Source organism: Ixodes scapularis, unplaced genomic scaffold, assembly GCF_016920785.2.
Source record: "Ixodes scapularis isolate PalLabHiFi unplaced genomic scaffold, ASM1692078v2 PGA_scaffold4__175_contigs__length_147842914, whole genome shotgun sequence".
NCBI lineage: Eukaryota > Metazoa > Arthropoda > Arachnida > Ixodida > Ixodidae > Ixodes > Ixodes scapularis.
The window spans coordinates 27,919,999-27,937,247 of NW_024609879.1; the positions used below are offsets into that span (position 1 = coordinate 27,919,999).

Here is a 17,249-nt window from a genome sequence, read left to right on the forward strand (position 1 = left end):
CACCGCTGCCGCAATGCATCGAGGGAGCTTTAGTCTTTCTGCGACAACCTCGCTGGAGCTCTACGCGTGTGGAGCATGATGCGGCACGAGCCGTCTCGTGCACTGCTGCCTGCCTCCTGCGAACTAACGTTATGGCGGCGTCACGCATGCGCCGAACCCTTACAAAAATGTGTGTTGACGTCCTATGTCCATTGTTTTGCCGTTCTATTTCCCCTTTGTACATCCTATGGATTCCTGTAGACAGTTCTTGGACTCTGTATGGATCGCTGGTTTGCCATAGAACGGCCTCAAAAACGCTACAGGGATCTCCGCGAAACAAAAAGTTTTCTTTTTCCTTTCTATTTCCATGCTATGGTCCTTGTGTGTCTGTGGACATCCTATTGCCTCTCTGTGGTGTGAGCTATAGATCGGTAGATTAATAGAGTGATGCCGGGTATTTTTGTTAGGCGTAGTGAGGTGCCTGAGTTAAAGAGTTGTTAATTAAGCGCACCGCATCAATATGTTACATTGATATCTAGAGACATGTCCAACTTCAGGGCTTAATCGAAGTACAGGTGAAAGCGTAAAATATGTACCGAAACAATTCTTACCATTTCTAGAATGTTGCCTTGGATAGTAAACAAAATTATTAATCGATGCAGAAGGCTTGTAATTTAAAACGAAATTATTCTCAGAGGAGCAGAACTTAATGAAAACAGTAGATAGAAGATATGAGTTACAACGAAAATTGGCATCACCAAGCAATTAAACAAAAAGAATCGGCGCAAACAATGATTCAGTATAGAAAATAGGAAAGAAAAAACGTAAAGCGAATAATATCCAGTTTAGAAAAAAAAGAAAGACATTTACAATCCTTTGTAACACCGAATTAGAGCACAGCTTTTGAGGAGGAGGAGGGAAAAGGACGGAGAGGAGGCTATGCCCCTCCTCCTCTCCTCTCATTTAGGGGAACTTTTTTTCCGCTAAATTTATCGGGGACTTTTCCCGTTAAATTTGGTGAGGAAATTTTTCCAAAACTTTAGCAGGGAAATTTCTCCCTTTAACGGGGAACTTTTTTTTCCACTAAATTAGGTGGGGAAGATGTTCTCGCCAAATTTAGCGGAAAAGTTTCCCCGCCAAATTTAGCAGGAAAATTTCTCCCATAAAATTTAGCGGGGAACTTTTTTCCGCTAAATTTTGCGGGAAAAATTTCCCCGCCAAATTTAGCGGAAAATTTTCCCTGCCATGTTTAGCGGGAAAGTTTTCCACTAAATTTGGGGGAAGTTATTCCGCTAAATTTAGCGGGGAAATATTTCCGCTAAATTTAGCAGGGAAATTTTTTCGCTGAATTTAACGGGGAAATTTTTCCGCTAAATTTAGCAGGGAAATTTTTCCCGCTAAATTACCAGGGAAATTACTCCCGCCAAACTTAGCAGGGAACTTTTTCCGCCTAAATTTGGTGGGAAAAGTTTCCCTGCCAAATTTAGTGGAAAAATTTTCTCCGACAAATTTAGCAGGGAAATTTTTCTGCCATATTTAGTAGGGAGATTTCTCCCACTAAAGTTACTGGGGAACTTTTTTTCACTAAAAATGGCGGGGAAAAGTTCCCTGCCAAATTCAGCGGAAAATTTTCCTTGCTAAATTTAGCGGGAAATTTTTCCACTAAATTTGGTGGGGAAAGTTTTTCCACTAAATTTAACGGGCAAATATTTCTGCTAAATATAGGAGGAAAATTTTTCTGCTGAATTGTGGGGGGAAATTTCTCCCGCTAAATTTAGCGGGGAACTTTTTTCCACTGAATTCGGCATAAAAAGTTTCGCTGCCAAATTTAGTGGAAAATTTTCTTCGCCAAATTTAGAGGGTACTTTTTTTTCGCTAAAAAAGGCAGGGAAAAGTTCCCCACCAAATTTAGCGGGGAACCTTTTCCGGTAAATTTAGCAGGGAATATTACCCGCTAAATTCGCTCATAATGCCCTGCGCGGTTACGCCACGCCACTCAAGCCAGAAACAAGCGCCTGAAAGCTGCGCTCCAAAAAAAAAAAGAATTGTAAGTTGGACTGTTTCTTGTCTTTCTTCCTTGTCCCTATCTTGTTGCACTTTTTAAATACTAAGAATCATATGTTCACCACACTCAAACATTGCTGGGTTATCATGACAAAATAAATTCCACCAAAACTCGTACCATTAAACTCATGCTCATACATTGACCACGACACCACTCATTTTGGGTAACAAAAGGTGTCTAATTCTGACAATTTTGAATCCTTATAGTCAATGCGGACGACAAGAGAATGTGTAAAAATGTTTATTTTTCAAAAAAGAATGCTGGAGAAAGAACGTCTAGGAAAGTGATGTGTGTGGAGAGAAGGTCCCGAGCAGAGCTGCAGGGCCTTCCCGCTCAGGTAGGCTATCTTATTTTACTGACAAGGGGACAAAACACTTTATTTTACAAGGCTATGAACAAGTGTGAGAATAAAGACATGTGCATTGCCAAACACTCTCCGAAAATAATGAAAACCGGTCGGGCTTTTACAACTGGGAGTACCCAAATTTTAAGTTTTTTTCAAATATCCCTGAATCAGGATTATTTTTACAGGTTCATATTCATCAAATTTTTGCGACATACATTTAAGAACACTAAACCATGTGAATAACTGATCTTAAATGCACAAGCCAGCATCTTGGTTCACCACTTGAAAGGGAACTTTGTAACACTCTTAAAGGGATGCTGAACCAAAATCCCGATTCCACAAAACAAGCGGCAAAAGCGTGCAGCGGGATGCTACTAGCATCAGAACATCACTCATACAGTGATATCTCGAACGGATGACCGTATATTTAAAAAAAAAATGATTCACATTTGACAGAAATATTTACGTCATGTTTCTCCAAAAAGGAGAGAGAACAGCCTTGCGTCTTTTCCGCGTCGCCGCCTTGAGGGAGCGAAGCGAAGAGAGGAGGAAACTAGGTATCTTCACATCACACGCCTCATCGACCTGGTTCAATCTCGACCTCTTTTTCCAAAAATACAGCCGTCCATTTGAGATATCGCCTTACGAGTAGTGTTGTAGGGATGTAGCGTCCCGCCTACATTTCCTGCATTAGAGGTGAAAATGGGTAGTACGGGGGGCAGGAGCCCAGTCATGCAGCTTTACACAGCTCTCTGTCTTGTCCCCCTAAAAATCATTACTATTATGATTTAAACAGCCTCAAACATGTATGTCTGATCAACACAACATAAAAACAGACTTCCTTCGACTTTAAGGGCAACTCACTTCTTGGCTGAGAATGCATTTACCTTCACAACACGATTGGTCAATTGCACGCAAGAAAAGTTTCTGGTCATCATAGGGAGATTCATAAGCACCGATTGACATCTCAGCTCCTGAACATAAAATAATACAGAGCTTTCAGATTGATCAGGCATGTGACAGCCCTGCGTTCTAAAAAAAATAGACACAATTCTTCCCAAAACATGGCTTTCATCATTACACACTGCCTCTACGTAAGAGTTCAGCCGACGAGACTTGTCCAGCCGCTCAACACAAAACAGGACTCCGTTCATTCTAACCTTACTGAAGGAGATGCCTTCAGGAGATACCTCAGATTTGCCATAAAAGACACAGCCAGACAGGCATGTAGAGAATTTCTTCAACTTATAGTGTTTGATCAATGTTGTCATTAAATGACCAGCAGACGATTGAGAAAAAAAAGTGCTACGGCTACATAGCTTTGGCAGAGCTGACATGATAAGGTACTTCTCCACAATCTGCCAGTGTGCATACCGAGTACCGTTGACAAGCTTGACAATGGAACCGTTCATGTTTTCAAATGAATAGGCTGAATAGTTCCACAACGGACCCCATTCTTTTACAGAGTCAACAAGATGCAGAAGAAGGTGTGCATTGTATGTGATGTGTTCTTTGCCATACAGTTTTTCATATTCTTTTAGAAAAAGTTTCATTTGTTTCGCAACTCTTCGAAGCTCATCTAAAGGTATGGATTCCTTCAAAAGAAAATGCATTAAATAAACAAACTGTACCCAGTTCTTGTAGTACACAGGTAGAAGAAGTCCCCTAAGAACAACTGGAGAAAAATACAGCAACCAATCGCGCCATTCCGAGGACTTCCAGTACCGCCTGTGCACCAAAGAACGAGGGAGCCTTGACATCTCATGAATTGGTTGGAGGCTCAGCAATCTACTGTCAACGACAGAGATCTTACCTCCCATGCTAAATGGGAACGCTAACTTGCAGTCGAACCGCATGCATGTCGTGTACTTCACAAACCCTGAACACACAGCATGCATGTAGTCGACTACGAAGCCTGTAGGAAACTTAAAAAAAGCTGGGAGCAGGAGAACAGACACGCCTTTAATGCCACGGCATGGTGTGGCATTGCGCTCTGCTTTCTCGGCATTCATCTGAAAAGATGCATGCGTTCTCATAGTCTCATTACTTGAGACTAGGTACACGCGGCATTGGCCTTTTCCTTTCACAACAACTTCCCCTTTGTGTTCGCACCATGCACACCCATATGCTCCATTAAACTGAGTCATGTTCATAACCATGGATCTGGCTACAGTATCCACTGAACATGGCCGAGGAAACACATGGGTGTGCATGGTGTCGCCACTTGGAGGAGTCCATGTGAACCCATCTGAGGTAAGGCGGTTGATCTCCTCAACAAAGGGCTTCAAAAAACAATTCATGTCGGGCTTTCGGAATCCAAACCATAACCCAGCTAACATAACAGAGTTGGTTCGTTCCTTCTGTGGTAGCTCGTGCAGCTGCAGGGGCCAGACACTGAACTTCGATGATTCATACAGAGGTACACCATCAGTGTTCCATGTGAAACTGATGTCGCTTGGTGTCAGGGGCAACTCATTGTAGGCCTTGCTAAATGGAATGTCCCCAACATCAAGCGACACCTTCTTCGGTTTTAGCAACACTGAGCTTTTTGGATCCTCTAGGCTGTCACGGCACTGACTTTCAATGTCAAGTGTAATAAAAAAAGTGCCATTTTTTGTCATGTTCGAAATTGTGTGCCTGCTTTCACAATCAGAACAGAGGATGTCAGTGTCCTCATCATTAGGAGCTCCAAGATACAGCATAGTGTCTGGGCAGTAGAAATGAAGCTTAGCTAGCTTTTTACACCCTGAAAACTGCTTATAAAAAAGGTACTTTGACATTGGAAACGACGTTCCTTCCGGCAGGTGTGCTTCAATCACCTGAAGCAGGCTTTCAGTCGCTTCTTTTGTACCATGGTGGCGCAGGCTATGGCCCATTACCAGCAGGAGGCTTTCACCTTGGCTGATTCGGCAGCCAGGATAGAGCTTGTCATCCTGGAAAAGGAAAAAAAAGCATAACTACATATTACAGCATTTCTACAATTACTGCTGAGCTCCTTGCACTCCATCGCGATATCCTTCCTCTTTTGAGCATTACGATTTATGACATACGTTTCAGCTTTCTTGGTTACTTCCCAGAAATGTGTAGAGCTTTCCTATATATATTCACAATATCTTTGCATGTAAATGCTTTTAAAAAAAAACTTGTCGGTTTTATTTGAAAAGGAAGAACCATAGTCATATGGCAGTTCCTTAATCTCCCCTGATGAAAATTAATGGGTTCTAATTGAAAACCCATCAGAAGTCCAAGAACCTAACTGGTTCAAATTGGTTCCTAATGGGTTTTTGTCCAAAACTTAGCTGGTACCAATGGGATTTTTCAGCTGGGATCTGCTAAAGGTCAATGGGTTCTAATAGACGATTTGCAATTTTCCCAAGCGCCCCGGCCCATGCATGAGGAAGTGTGGGAGAGATAGTTCCTCGTCTGACTGCTCTGCCTTGAGATCGCATTGCCTTGTCTCCCCTTAATCCTCTGTTTTTCAATTTCATTATCTATTATATCTATTCCAGTGTATTTTTATTGCTTCTAAGTGTTTCTATTCCCTTCTGCGCACAATATTTCTTGCATACATACAGTATTTGTGTCCTTATTTTGCCTTCTTCAACGGGAGTGCCGACGGACAACACACCGCTTCGCACGTCGTTCCCTGGGTGAGTACTACCGTTGCTACCGGTTCCTGTCGCGCTGTTAGCTGTTCATTTTGGTTCATCTGACGCGCGTGCAGTCGAGAGGAGCCATTTATGAACACCCTCGCACATGTTATTGGGGTAGGCAGAGCTCTGAATCGACAATTGCGACGCGAGAGGTGAGTGGTTGAGTGCGGTGCGATTTAGCCGCCCGCGCTTACTTTGATGACTTGCAATGTAGCGTGTGCCTTCCAGTGCCGACTAAGATACAGCACATCGCTTTGCCGTCGCGAATCATTTGTCCGAATGCCTGCGAAACCGTAACACCGTTCGGCTTATCCAACGCTGCGGCGCCTGACAATTGCACGCAGCGGCGCAAGCCCTTAGCAAGCGCCAGCGGTTCAACGTCGCAGCTTGTATGCGCCTTTGGCATGGACTTATAATCAGTGCGCTCAGCATTGTCAGTTCCCAACGCCCTTTTTTAAGTGCAGAGATGTGTTGTTACCCAGGCAGACACCTTGAAACTAGTAGTTTCTTCGACAATTTTATTACGCTAGTCAAAATGTCAGCTCAAGGTGTACCTTTTAGGTTATTTTGGGTTGAAACTATGAGTTTCAAGATGGCTGCCTGGGTGAGAGTACATCTCTGCACTTGAAAAAGGGTGTTTGACAACTGACAACCGCTTAGCAGACAGATTAAGAAGGGATACCATAAGCGCATACAAGCCGCGACGTTGGGCCACCGGCGCTTGCGAAGGGCTCACGCTGCTGCGCGTAGTTTGTCAGGCACAGCAGCGTTGGATAGGACAAACGGTGTTACAGCTTCAAGCATTCGGACAAATGATTCGCGGCAACACATCTCTGCACTTAAAAAAGGGCGTTGGCAACTGACAACCGTTTAGCAGATAGATTATGAAGACATGCCATGGCCGCATTCAAGCCGCGATATTGAGCCGTCGGTGTTTGCGAAGGGATTGCGCCGCAGCGCGCAGTTGTCAGGAGCCGCAGAGTTGCATATGCCTCAGCTTCGCAAACATTAGGACAAATGGTTTGCGGCTACAAAGCGGCGTGCTGTATCTTGTTCAAGTAAGTGGCACTCGAAGGCATACGCTACAGTGCGAGTCAACAGAGCGAGCGCCGGCAGCCAGGTCACAGCACACTCGGCTCCCGCGTCGTGATTTTTGATTCAGAGCTCTGTCTACCCTATGACATGTGCGCGGGCGTTTATAAACGACTCCTCTCTACTGCACGCGAGTCAAATGAACCAAAATGAACAGCTAACAGCACGATAGGAATTGGTAGCAACGGTAGTACTCACCCCTGGAACGACGCGCAAAGCGGCGTGTTGTCCGTCGGCACTCCCGACGAAAAAGGCAAAATAAAGACGCAAATACTATATATATACAAGAAATATTACGTGCAGAAGAAAATAGAAACACTTAGAAGCAATAAAAAATACATTGGAATAGATAAGAATAGGTAATGAAACCGAAAAACAGAGTATTAAGAGGAGGCATGCGACAAGGCAATGCGATCTCAAGGCAGAGCGGCCAGGTGAGGGCCAGACTCTCCAACAATTCTTCGCGCGCGGGCCGGGGCGCTTGGATTCCACAAAAGACCCATTGGAAACGCATCAGGTTCCAATTAGAAATCAAAGACCTAAATGGCTCAATTGGCCCCTAGCGAGGTTTTTTGTCCAAACACCTAAGACTAAGGCTATATGCCAGACGTCGTGCACCTTGACCGGAAGTGGCTATACGCACGATGTGGAGAGCCCATTCCGGACAGTGCGTGTATCACTGGGAGCTCGTTAACCTCCCGGGAGCTCGTTAACCTCCCTCCCCCCTACTGTGTTCACGCCGCTTTGTGGCAACAGTATGCGGCTCATAATTGCAAAACTATAAACCCACTTAGGCCCCCCCCCCCCCCCCCCCGATCACGCTGCTTTGCGGCGTCCAGCCGGCGACCCAAGCCATGCACCTCCAAAAAGGAAGCCCCACGCCATTTTGTTAAGCAAAGTTTCGTCAAAAACATTAGCTTTTTTCGGTGTTAATCGTAAGAAAGAAATGTGAATATCGCCAAATGCCTCAACAAATCAAAACGTTGGAGAGAAAAAAAAAAAAACCGGGTCCGCTGCGAATGAGGCACATGCATTACCGCTATGCTACACTACAGCTTTGAAAATCTTGTTTTGACAGTCGGTTTCATATGAGAACCAAAACGTTTTGCGTATAGCAACTTGCGGTCAAGGTGCACGACGTCGTGCGTACAGCTTTAGTGAACACCTAATTGGTACCAATGTAATTGTTCAGCTGGGTTGCATAGACTGGGGGTGGAAATATGTGTGGACCAAGTCCTGCTCTCCTCAATTGCAGCCCCCAAAACTTTTTTTTTGGTGATAATTGTAAAAAAGAAATGTCGTAAATATTGGAAAATGCTGTTCTTAAAAAAAGAGTTGACTTGTGCTATGGTTCGAACCCGTGACTTGCAGCGCATGCAGTAGACAGCTTTCCACTACGCCACACTAGTTTCAATAGATACGATTTGACAATTTGTTTTATACTGGACCGAACGAGTTTCGCGTAGTCCATATAGACCAATCCATTTAGTGCTCTCTGGGCAGCACCATTTTGTTCGACAGCAGCGCCCTCTCCATACTTCAGGGAAATTCAGCGGGTTCGGCGGGGTAAAACGAGAAAGAGAGCACGCGCCCAACTCCGCTAGCAGGCGACAAAACAGGAGGTTGCCATTTTCCATCTTTGGGCTGTATCGGCGGGCTGTACGGAACATCAAACTCTCACTCGTGGCTGCCGTTGTGAAGTGGTTCGCGTTCTTAGAATAGTTATGGCTACTCCAAAATCAGCCTAGAGCTCTCTGTTGTTCTACTTCGGTAAACGATCAACTGATATATCTTTTTTCTGTTACTTAAACAGCAGTTGAGTCAGCCGGCAGTACTACCCTCAACTACTGCGTGTATTGTGGCAGGAGAGCACGTTTGTATTTATTATTTCAGACATCCACTCATGTGCGCTAAAGGCCTACACCAGTACGAACTTTGTATGGTAAAAAAGGTACAGCCACTGGATTCACTTTCCACTTGAGAGACCGGCCAGTCTGACACAGTTTTCCCTATTTTCTTTTTTCTTTATTTGCACGCAGATAACAGAGCAATTGGACTCTGTTAGTCTTTTTTTACCTAGCATAGTAATACACGATATCTGGCATACCAAAATCTGCGCATATGCGCTTGAAATTCCCAAAATTACGCGATTTTAAACAGAGGTTGTACGCCAGCCGGATGCTAGGTACTGCCCACTCGGCGGAGCAGACGACAGCCGGGCGAGAGCATTTTTTTCTCTTTTACCCTCTCTGCTATGACCCTCATAGAACGGTCTATAGCAACTTCTAGTGAAGCTGCACTACGTAGTGCATATAGCATTACTCTTATGCAAGATTGAGCCATTATTACCAGTTCGCCGATTTCTGACGGTACTGAGCCAGTCTCACTAGCTGCAGGAAGGACACTTTCGTCGCTGCTCGATGAGTCTGCACCGTCCTCGCTGCTCGATGAGTCTACACCGTCGTCCCTGTTCGGTGGTGTGCTCGGCACCGCGTTAGTAGCGGTGGGAGGGATGTTCTCGTCACCACTCGAGGATTCTGTAGTAGTGGCGTCGCATGAAGGGGTCGTCTGCATCGCGTCATTTGCACCGTGCATGTCGTTTGACGCCGCTGAGTTCTCTCCGGTTGCGGGAGGGGACGAGCGTCACTGGCGCCAGCGACGCTTCCAACTGCATTTCCCTTGTCTAATCTGCGCTTCGCGCGCCCCGGCATTTCATTTCATAACTTCGATCCCACAAGTACTCCTTGTAGCGCTTCCTTCGCTTTCTTTGCTTCCTCTGAGGCTCCGCATCACCCGGCACCGCACTACCCGGCACCGCATCGCCCGGCACCGCTTCACCCGGCATTTCTGTATTCCTAGTCAAGCTACAGAACTACACACAATCGATTCACCGGAATGGCAGCAAAGCGGGGACAAAGCACGCATCAGTGAAACCTGCATTTGTGGCTTTGATATTGGATTAAGCTTGGCTTCTCTGAAATAAGCTGTTGCCAGACGCGCAGCCTGAAAGTGCCCAGATCGACCGAAGTCGCCGAAAGTGTCCGACTGAACTTGGTCTGTTACACTTTTTAAGCGTTCAAATGCTCTGAAATTAAAAACAAAAAGTTATATTTGCGAAATTCAGGGACTTGGGAAACTCAACAAGTTTTCCCACGTTTTAGAAATGTAATAATACTGCAACATAAATCTGTTACAAAACCCTTCTTGCATCAGGGCGGTCGCTTCCAAGGAAACGTCGATAGGTGGCGCAGGCTACCGCCCAATATAGTTGCACATGCCAAGGTGGGTACTATCCGTTCTGCAATTCTGTTTATTTGGTTGCACCGTTGCACCACGTTTCTTCGCCGTTCACCCATTTCGCCTCGGATTTTTGTTCTCGGTCTCTGTATACCATGACGCATATCTTAATCAAGTGGAAAAGCGCCAACAAATGGGACGTTTATTCTGTGAGAACGCTAGTGGGCGAGGAATTGTCGTGCCGGCTCTGCAGTGACCCAACATACATCGATCTTGTCCGTGACAAGGACCACCTCGTCAAATGGGACAAGAACAAGGCAGCAGCACCAGCGTACTTGTTGGCAATAGGTGAGCTTCTTAAGTTGTCTTTGCCTTGTAATACCGCGTTTCACATTTCGGCGTCACCTGTGAAGAGGTAGGGCCAGTTATTTCGAAAAAAAAAGTGTAAAACGTGTCCGCTCCCAGCTCTATGATCTTGTCGCGCCGTTTTGTTGCAGGACCAGTTTGCTAGAAACTGCGTCTTAGCTAAGATTTCGTGGGAGACAGCATTGCCAAAACTAGCGCACGAATGCAGTGGCTCGGGATGTTTCAAGCGCTCGAGCGGCCCATGCTTCGCAGGGGCACGTTTTGTGCCACCAACCTAGGCGGTAAAAGTTAGACTTCTCGCCTTGTGTAAATAAAACGCAATTAAGTGTCGATGTCCTTTTTGTGACGTCACGCTATGTATATTTAAAATTTGTACAAACGTAGGCAGTGCCGTAGCTAGGATATATATTCAAGAAGCGGAAGGGGGGCGGGGGGGAGGGGGGGGGGACGGAGGAAGGGAGGGAGGGAGGGATTGGAGGGGAGTGGAGGAGAAGAGAGAGAGAGACAGACAGGGCTGGGCCAGCTGGGCCCTACGGCCCTGAACGTAAACGCAAAAAAAAAAAACCTGTGTTGCAAGTATTGCAACGTCGAGGTGTTGGGAGATGTTGCTCTGTTTAACGTCAGTGTTATGATGTTGCTTGGTATATTTGTTTCTTAATTTAGGAGGAGAGATGGCAATGGAGAAAAAGAGGAACAGGCTGGCTGCCACATATAAAGAGCTGCATCCACAAAAGGTACCACAGAACTAGGAATGAGAGAGAAGTAACAAATTATTATGTATTGACTTGCCCTTTTCTAATGTTGACTTGTTTTCATGGGGCTCTACTATGCTTGTGTGGTTGTTGAAGCTGTAAAGAAACAAATTATTTACGCGATAACAGAATACCAAAATTTATTCCAGGTTCTGAGAGGCACGTTGCCGCAGAAAGTCTTGTGTCCCATGCCTTAAAGGGGCCCTGCAATCATATTTAAGCATCTACCTTCTTTTGCGGTTTCCACGTCCTTCAGGGTTCGGGCAAGCCAGCGGGAACGGAGAGAGTAACTAAATATCAGTGCGTCATATTTTAACTGGACGACACGGAAACCTCCACCTGCGGAGGCGACCCGCGGTGCCGAAAGCGTGCGATATGTGACGTTTTTGGCCCTGTGCTTACTACTGGTCAGAGCCACTATCAGCTTCTTTTTAGTCGAAATACAAAATACAAGTGGTGCGAACCGTTTCAGTTGCTTTGTTCACTATTTTAGGTCAGAAAAGAAACAAATGCAGTTTAGAGAGTACAGAAACAAGAAATGACCTGTCGACATACCTGCCACCAAGCAGTGGGAAAGGCGGCGCACACTAGAAAGGTGTTGTGGGATCAGGCACCCACAAGCGGCGAGCGTAGAAAGGTCCCGGATGTATGTGGCGGCGCTGCAGTCTTATGGACTAGAGGATTCGACCGGTTCCGAGCGTTCCCAAGGCCTTTGGCGAGCAACTTTGGCTTGCGGTTTGTCCTTTTGGTGGTATGGCAGCGCGAAGTGGCTCGCGTTCTGAACTGATCTTTACCCTGCATTTGTCGTCGTTTATGGCCAATTAAGTGTCATGCCGAAGTAGTGTTTAATCGCGCAGCGAATGCAATGCGAGCTGCTCTGGCTGCCTGCTTCATACAGCCTATCCAAAACATGCTTTAGTGGGGCCCTCTCGAGCCGTCGACACGGAATGCGGCAGCCGTGACCGCTCGCTGAGCTCACTACCCCTCCTCTAGTTCACTGCCACTCAAGCAACCAAGGACGTAATGAAAGGTTATTTTCTGCTTGTTTTTGTAATTTTAATTCGCCTATAACTTTTAAAATAAAGCAAAACTTAAGAAAAGTTTTATTAAGTTACTACGTTCAGTGCAAATTAAAAACCAGTAAAAAAGTTCTTGCAGGGCCCCTTTGAAGAAGTCCTGCGAGGGCTTTTTTTTGTGGTTTTTAATTTCCACCGCACCTGAGCGCACTGAACGTAGTAGCTTAATAAGACTTTTCTTGAATTTTGGTTTATTTTAAAAGTTATGGGCAAATTAAAATTACAAAAACAGGCAAAAAATAACCTCCTTCATGACATCCTTGGTCGCTTGAGTGGCCGTGACCTTAAGGTCAGCGAGCGCTCACAGCTGCCCCACTCCCTGTCGACGGCTCGAGAGGGCCCCTCTAAAGCATGTTCTGGATAGGCTGTATGAAGTGGGCAGCCAGGGCGGCTCGCATTGCATTTGCTGCGCGATTACACACTAATTTGGCATGACACTTCATTGGTCAGAAATGACAGCAAACACGGGATAGAGATCAGTTCAGAACGGGAGCCACTTCGCGCTGCTGTACGGCCATACCGCAAGCCGAACCTTCTCGCCGAAGGCCTTCGGAACGCTCGGAACCGGTTGGACCCTCGAGCCTGTATACGAGCACAGCGCTGCCGCGTACATCCGTGACCTTTCTACGCTTGCCGCTCATTGCTGCCTGATCCCACTATCCTTTTCTAGTATTTCCCACCGCTTGGTGGCGGGTATATCGACGGATCATTTCTTGCTACCGTACTTTATGAACTGCATTTGTTTCTTTTCTGATCTAAAATAGTGAACAACTACTTTTCTAAATAAGTGAAATGGTTCGCACCAGTTAAATTTTGTGTTTCGACTAAAGAGGAGCTTTTAGCGGCTCTGACCAGTTGTAAGCCCAGGACCAAAGACGTCGTATATCGCGCAGTTTCTGCACTGCAGGTCACCCCCATAGGTGGAGAAGGTTTCTGCGTCGTCCAGTTAAAATAAGTCACACTGATATTTAGTTACTGTGGCTTGCTTGTTGTGGAAACCGCGAAAATGTTAGACTCGTACATATGATTCCAGGGCCCCTTTAAGCCATTATATACATACTTCATTCTCCCTTAAAGGGATGGTGAACTGAAATTTGGATTACAAGAAAACAATGCAGGAAATGTAGGCGGGACGCTACAATCTCTACAACACTACTCATAAGGTGATATCTCAAATGGACGGCCGTATGTTTGGAAAAAGAGGTCGAGATTGAACCAGGCCGACGAGGCGATCTCATTTTCTTCTCTCTTCGCTTTTCCCCTTCAAGGCCACGAGGCGGGGAAGGCGTGAGGAAGTTCCCTCTACTTCGGAGAAACAAGATGTAAAGAAATCTGTCAAATGCGCTTTCTTTTTAGAAACATACGGTCATCTGTTCGAGATGTTGTTGTATGAGTGATGTTTTGGTGTTTGTAGCATCCAGTTGCACACTTTTGCCGCTGTGTTTTGTGGAATCCAGATTTCGGTTCCGCATCACTTTAAGTGAACTGTGGAGCATAAGCTATAGGGATTATTTACGCACGCCTTGCGAGCGGTACATTCTGAGAACAGCGCCATCCTTGCTTCCCTGTTAGCAGATAGCGGCAGCTGCCATGCCGGCTGGGTGTTCCTGGCCGCACCCGTGCAGTTGTACTGCTCTGACCGAGCTGCCTCCAACAATTCGTCTTTGCGTCCGGCTAAGTTACAGTGTCATCTTTGTCAAGTTGTTCTCCATCGGCTCTTTTGGCCTAAGTTTAAGTGGACGGGGGGCATACGCTATACTCCGTATCACCTTATGTTGTACTGCAGCGAAGCCTAGATGCGGGAGCTCGTAGCGTTGGCAGCTGTCCTCGGTGCACGAGAGCTTGTGCCGCCGAGGTGTGCCCTAGAGCAAGGAGCTCGCGCTTGTAGCCTTTCCTTCGGTACAACACAAGGTGAAACAGAGTATAGGAGGAGAATGTAGAAATTTACAGCATGGATTTGTTTGCTCGACAGCCGAAGGATCTCATCTGAGACGGCTAGCTTTGACTGCAAGTGGAAACCACCTGATGCTAAAGGCCAGTGTTCTTCTCGGGCACGAGCAAGTAAAGGCTTACAAAAAACATTTACGGAAAACCTGTATTGGCGATTTTACAAGTGATTTGACCCCTATCGTCGCTCGGCTGCAGGATCTAAGTGCCGTGAGCATACTGTACATGCTTCTAGAGATTAACGGTCACATCTTTCATGCCGATTCCTGGGCACCATTCACATTGTCTCGTCGCAGAAAGCGACCTCGTATTTTCGCACGTATGCGTTCGTTCCAGGCGATGAGCGAAGTTTTTGACAAATCTAGAACCGAGCATGAGACGGGTGACAGTAATCGATTGCAGTTACTCAGTCTTTCCTTCGTTAAGTGGCCTACATGCAATACAGGCTTTACGCAAATATCATTTGTAAGCCTTCACTTGCTTGCATGTGAAAAAAGCACTTGCCTTTAGTATCAGGTAATCCTGAATATCGGTCATTTTAACTCGGTTGTCGAGCAAACGAAAACAAATTTAGACTTCCTCCTCTTAGTGTATGTTCCCGTCCTCTTTAATTTGGGCCAAAAGAGCCAATGAAGAACTGCTTGACGACGACATTGTAACTGTGCTAGACATGGGGAAGAATTGACGAATTGAATCGGCCTGCAATTCCTAGCCGATGCAGCTGTCTGCTAACATGACGCAAAGATGGCGCTTTTTCCAGGATGCACTGCTCGCAAGCCGTGCGTAAATACATCCTATACACCATTTTGTATTACGAGTCTCTCTTCTTTGCTCTGGAGCATGTGAAAGGGCACCCTGAAGCAGTCCGAGAGCTCAAGCTCTTGTTTTACCTTTGCTATCTCGTTATTTCTTCTTTTTTTTCTGCAATTTTGTGCTGTCAGCATTGGGTACACTGATTTCTATGATGAGGATTTTATGCAGAATGCTCCATTGCCTCGTCCCAGTTATCCGAATCAGAGAACTCAAATTTCTGAATTACCCGCCGAACCTTGACCTATTTTCTAGTGGGCGAAGCATTTCAATGCTGGCAGACTTATCCGTAATAGGGTGGATTTCAAGCTCAATTGCTGTTTAAAATAGAAGTTTCTTGAAAATTCCGGAAATGATAGTTGCTGCCATTGGGAAGCTGGAGAAAATATGCCGAACCACAGCACTGTGGTTGTGACTTTAGCATAGCTGCAAAGGAACACACTGCATGAACCATCACCATCATCATTTATAGCCCTATTCAGCTTTCAGTTATTTTAAGTTCTGGTGACATATTAAATCAAACCTTAAAGTGTTGTTGTCTTGTAATTAAGCTTGACTTGCTATTTCAGTTCAGTTCATATGTCCTTATTTGAATTTGTAAGGCCTACGCTTTAGAACAAACAGCTACCGTAAAATACCGGGCAAGCGCCCACTCAAAATTTAGAGATAATCGCGAAAAAAGGGGGAATGGGCGCTTGTCCGGTCATAAATTTTACATATAAATGTACTGTGCATATTTTCTCAGCTTTTAAAAATTTGGATATCGGCGCTTAATGTGGAATGGGCAGGGTGCATGGTAGTCTACGGTATACTCGGTGACAACTTTTCTTGCCAATGCCGTGGAAGGCACAGGCACGCATTCCAACTCCCATTTTGAACGCTGAATAAAGCTGTGCGCAAGCCCTCCTCCTCTCCCCGGAAATGCCAAGAAAAGCTGTCGCCGAATGTAGGTGATCAGGTTTTAAAATAAAAGCATAATTTTTTTTTTCAAAAATGCTGCTGCAACTAGGCCGAGAGGATTGAGGAGTTAGAGAAACGGGTCGCTGACCTAGAAAGGGAAAATGCAAACCTTCGGGACCAGCGGATCCTAGCCGAGGAAAGGCTGACTCGGGCGGAAGCTGGACTTGGTATGGCCTTAGTAATTTTGAATCATAACCTACAGGCTGTTGCAAAATAAAGTTTCAACTTGATGCGTCGAGTTTCGACGCATCAAGTAGAAGCTTGCGTCGAATACGTCGTGCTGGTCAGATTTACATATTAAAAATGTAAATCTCAATACAAGTGCAAAAAAAAATAATTTGAATGCCCAGATTCTCAAATTAACCAGTTCTTAATTTTTTTTTATCATCAGGTAGAGATTTGAATTTTTAATGAATAAATGAAACTAGTACAATATATGTTCGAGGCAAGTTTAAACTCCATATGTTGAGCCGCTTATTTTTGAGTGTCTCAAAATAAAGTTCAAACTAATATGAATGGTCCGTCAACAATCAGCGACTGAACGCACCTAGTTCAAACTTACCTCAAATATGTATTTGACTAGTTTCATTTGCACATTAAGATTATAAATCTACTCCAAGTACGAGAAAAAAAAAAAACCTGACTCATTTGGGCATTTTGTTTTGCCTTAAACTTGATATTTATTTTTGTTTAAGTTGTTTGAGGTATCACATTTGAATTAACACCACAGACAGTACATATCATTGCCATCTGCAGAATACAAAATAATGTATTTATTGTTTTTTCACATTAAGGAATAAATTAACTGATGGGAGAAGATTCCTAATAGTGTTCAAGTTCAGCACGTCATTAAAAGAAAAAAATGTTTTTTCGCTTCACGTTCCTGGGACGTGTTTCTTTTAGCCTGTACACATTTTGGTAAAAGAAGATTGTTCCGATGTTCTGAACCTCTGAATATGCAAGAAT

General features: G+C 45.0%; 1 protein-coding gene across 1 annotated transcript in view; it reads right to left on the minus strand.

The window, feature by feature from the left end:
• LOC120846205 (sodium/hydrogen exchanger 10-like) overlaps window positions 1–17,249 on the minus strand; it is a 184,747-nt gene that overhangs the window by 38,591 nt on the left and 128,907 nt on the right. The window lies entirely within an intron of this gene.